At 48.0% G+C, this 4,589-nt stretch overlaps 1 protein-coding gene across 1 annotated transcript in view; it reads left to right on the top strand.

Annotated features, from left to right (window-relative positions):
* Positions 1-4,589, top strand: part of Suds3 (suppressor of defective silencing 3 homolog (S. cerevisiae)) — a 38,042-nt gene that overhangs the window by 1,457 nt on the left and 31,996 nt on the right. The gene's annotated exons all lie outside the window — the stretch shown is intronic.

Below are 4,589 nucleotides of genomic sequence, written 5' to 3'. Positions count from 1 at the left end.
CTGTCCGAGGTGCGGCGCCTGCCAGGGGTGGCCAATCGCACCCGACCGCGCCGAGCGCGCCCCGCCCCATCGCCTCCTTACGCCCGCCCCCTGCCCCGGCCACGCCCCTGCTCGGCTCCGATAGGCTTTCTACTGACCTTCCCTGATCGCCGGGCCTGGGGCCGAGGCCGGATATAGGTATTGGATTGGAAGTGCCTTGGGCAGCCGAGAGGTCGATGGAGGCTGAGGATTGGTGGAGCTTACGATGGGCGGGAACTGAGGGGGCGGAGCTTTCTCAGACACGGAAGACCTTGCAATGTCCAAGTTACCCACTGTCGGGGCTGGGGTGCGGTCAGTGTTGTTTGTGCTGCTCAGAGGTCAAAGTTCACGGCACTCCTCCCCACGCCTTTGCTTTTCTGGGGAGACTCCCTGAGACCACCAAGAGGGAGAGGGAGAGAGGGAGGGAGTGAGGGGGGGGGATGGAGAGGAGAGGAGGGGAGCCAGAGAGCCAGGTGACCGTGCCACAACTTCCTCAGTCATTCCATCCTAAATCAACAGTATCCTGTATTCGCCTAGGACTTGTGGTGAATAAGTCCTTGTATCTCTGGCTGGGAGGCTGCTTTCACGGACAGCAGTTTACAGCTGTTAGAAAAAAAGAACGAATGTCTCTGTGCTAGGGGCATACACCAACGTTCAAGCCTGGTTTTAGGAAATACCCATTTTGTGGGTGTTGATGACAGCAGAGACTGGAGGAACCCTCCTTGGCTGTCGATCAATAAGCATGGTCCAATGTCACCTAGGCCAGGGCTACAGGTTTTAATGATCCTACCTGAGCCAAAGGCCAAAGGCCAGTGAGCTTTGACCCCGAGGTAACCAGTGATAGGGAAGAACCGAGTTAACCCCAGCTGAAACATAGTGTCTGCCTGGGAGGGAGGGGGGGAGGGGGGGGGGGTCACTCAACAGCATGTTTAGTACTTCCAGGCAACCGGATAATGCTCATTAAATTAACACCAAGTACCAGGAAAACACCTTGAATACCTAAATTCCAAAACAGGTTTATGGTCTTGGACCATTTAGCGTTTTTATGAAAGAAATTGTTTCAATTCAGGAACAACACATTATGATCCTAACCTGTCAGATTATGTCGATGGGGCCTTTAGCTCTCGGAAAACCTTCCATCATTCATTTTCTTTTAAACCCCTACAGACCAAAAAAAAAAAAAAAATTGTTCTAGCCGGGCGCCGGTGGCTCACGCCTGTCATCCTAGCTACTCAGGAGGCTGAGATCTGAGGATCGCAGTTCAAAGCCAGCCTGGGCAGGAAAGGCAGTGAGACCCTTATCTCCAATTAACCACCAGAAAACCGGAAGTGGCGCTGTGGCTCAAGTGGTAGAACTCTCTCCTTGAGCTGAAGAGCTGAGGGACAGCTCCCGGGCCCAGAGTTTAAGCTCTACAAGCGGAAAAAAAAATTGTTCTAATCAGTATACACGTTTCTCCTAGTGCTTTTGAAAATATATACCATTCCAATGACAATGGCTCCCTTTAAATAAACTGTTGGAATATGAGGAAGTGCAGAGCCTGCAGAGGTTCTGGAAGACGCCGAAGGAGAGCTGGCAGGACTTTGGTTTCAGTTCAGTCTAATGTCAACCTCTTCTGAGCACTGAGTCTGGGTACAACAATTTTTGGGAGGAAGGTATAGGAAGATTTCAAACTGGTAAAACGGTTTTGAGGGAACTGGCTCTTAAAGGCTGAAGGAGACTACAAAATCATATTAAACCATTATGCATGGGCAAGAATAAAGTAATGTGGGTTTTTTAAAAAAAAAGTAGGACCCTTCTTCTCTAAAGAGCAGTTAAGAGACAGTTAAGAGCTCATCCTAATAGTTCTGCAGAAACAGGAAAAAAGAATGGATAAACTCACCACCCAAGAATCTAATTGTATCTCTGAATTACATATGAAAAAAGGAATTCATGACCATTTGCAGATGCTGTTTGCAATTAAGAAGCTAGATATAGAAATAAAACAAGTAATATATTTATTTTAAAAAAACCTGCATTCTTGAAAACATTTAGCAGCAAAATCAACTTTTTAAAAGTTCAACCAGTTCTGACTGTGTGTGTGTGTGTGTGTGTGTGTGTTGCTTGACAGTGCCCAGGCACTGTCCCTGAGCTGTATTCTCAAGTCTGACATTCAATCACTTTAGTCACAGCTGTACTTCTGGCTTTTTGGTGGTAAGTTGGAGATGAGAATTTTTTTTTTTTGGGGTCCAGTCGTAGGGCCTGAACTCTGGGCCTGGGCGCTGTCCCTCAGCTCTTCAGCTCAAGGTTAGCTCTCTACCACTTAAGCCACAGTGCCACTTCTGGCTTTTTTTTCTGCTTATGTGGTGCTGAGGAATCGAACCCACAGCCTCATGCATGCAAGGCAAGCGGTCTACCATTGAGCCACCTTCCCAGCTGGAGATGAGAATATTATAGTCTTTCCTGCCATGACTGGCTTCTAACCTCAGTACTCAGATCTCAGTCTACTAAGTAGTTAGGAATATAGACAGACATAAGCCATTGGCTCCTGGCTTTTTTTTCTTTTCTATGTTATGAATAAATTCACTGATCGGAACCTAAGTTGTCCAATGTAACTGATTACAAATAATATAGATGTGATCCAATAGCACAAGAAAAGAAAATGACTTCATCTGTTGGATGAGGGACAGTTCTGGAATCCTACTTTAAATATAGACTTCAAATCTACACTGGGCTTTGAAAGCTATTCGTATTTAGGAGCTTCAGATCTTGAAACTCCTGGAATACCATCTTACATTCCACTCTGGAAATTCTTTTTTTTTTGGGGGGGGGGTCTGGTTGGGGGCCTGAACTCTGGGCCTGGGCACTGTCCCTCAGCTCTTCAGCTCAAGGCTAGTGCTCTACCACTTGAGCCACAGCGCCACTTCCGGCTTTTTTCTTTTTGCTTATGTGGTGCTGGGAATCGAACCCAGGGCCTCAGGCATGCAAGGCAAGCGCTCTACCACTGAGCCACCTTCCCAGTCCCCACTCTGGAAATTCTTATGTTTCACTGGGAGGAAATAATCCTCACGAATGAAGCCAAAATTTAAATGAAAACAAGGTAGTATATGTGAAATGTCTTAAAAATAAATGGGACAATAGTTTCTCACTTTTAAAGGCTCCATGGGGGCTAGTGTAGAGATAAATTTAATCACAAAGTATCTGAGAGTGAGAATATTATACCGGGTTCCAGACTGGCTTTTAACATCTATGTTCAGTTTTGCTGCTTCTTACCACTCCCCGTTCCCCGCCCCTTGGATTTACTGGGGTTTCAACCCAAGGCCTCATATTTGGTAAGCTGGCATTCTACCACATGAGCCACACCTTTAGCCTTACCTTTTGCTGGTTATTTTGGAGTTGAAAACTAGTGAGATTTTTTTTGCCTGAGCTGGATGTGAATCAAGGTCCTCCATATCTCAGCCTCCCTTGTGAGTACATAGGATTATAGGCCAGAGCCTCCTGAGTCTGCACTAGTCTTACTATTTCTATGGAGACTTGGGTGTCCATCACAGTGGAAACACTTTGAACAAATCAATATATGTCTTTGAGCCCCTTTTCTGCTCTCAGAACAAGGCATACTGCAAATGTGTTTGGTAAGCAAAACGGCAACACCGTGTTCCCTTTCTACTCAGTAAAGAACACAAATGAATTCAAGTAGATTCTTAGCTTTCTTGGTTTGTGTATTTTAGCCAAATTACTTCCGGTAGGCAAAGGTTCCATTTGCCCAACTAAGTGTTAGCTCATTAGCAAGCTATTGGATTAGGCAATACATAAAATAATAAAAAACCCACCAGAAAAACAACACTTAAAAAATAAGTATTCAAAGAAATAGGAGTCATTTGTTCTGGGGAGAAGCTGGGGGTGGGTCTCTGTCCTTTTATGCAAAGACAGCCCTTCTTACCACTGGTAAACCCAGGGAACACTTAGCAGATGGAGTAAACCTATACAACAGGAAGTATTCCCAAGGTCTAGGAAAATACCATTCTGTGGACCCTGGGATGGAGTAACAGCATCTTGTCTTTGAGTTCTGGAAAAAAAACCCTTCTAATTAGCCACGGGGAGGGGCCAGGCTCCCTTCCACCACCCGCATGATCAGGCACCCTGGCTAGTTTAGGTTTCCTGATCTATTAAGAGGACGGTTTATGACGTTCACCTGCCTGAATGAGATCTCATCTCCACCTGCCCAGGGCGGTGCAGAGCCCTCCGCCCCTCGGGTCGCTGAGCTGACATCCTCCCTTTCGTTCTGGCTCTGGGCGCCGCCTGGCGGCGATTTCCGGAAGTGTCCGCTGAGCTTTGCAGGAGGGGCGTGGGTGGGGTCCTGGCGGCGGCCAGGGCTGCCCACAGATTTGCCTAACTCGAGGGAACCTTGCCTCCGCCCCGCCCCCTGACGACCCACTGAGGGTTTTAAGACGGCAATGAAGGGGCCGCGGTTCCCACGAAAGGGGTGTCGGGCGTCTCCTCCAGCTTCTGAGGATGGCGGGGTCAGGCCGCCACCGGGCAGCTCGCGACCCGGAAGTCGCCGTCCGCTCGAGGCCCCCGTTGCCGAGCGCGGGCGC

Source organism: Dipodomys ordii, unplaced genomic scaffold, assembly GCF_000151885.1.
Source record: "Dipodomys ordii isolate 6190 unplaced genomic scaffold, Dord_2.0 Scaffold23, whole genome shotgun sequence".
In the NCBI taxonomy this organism is placed as follows: Eukaryota; Metazoa; Chordata; class Mammalia; order Rodentia; family Heteromyidae; genus Dipodomys; species Dipodomys ordii.
The sequence above is the reverse complement of the archived record's forward strand: the minus strand, read 5'-3'. Positions and strand labels throughout refer to the sequence as shown.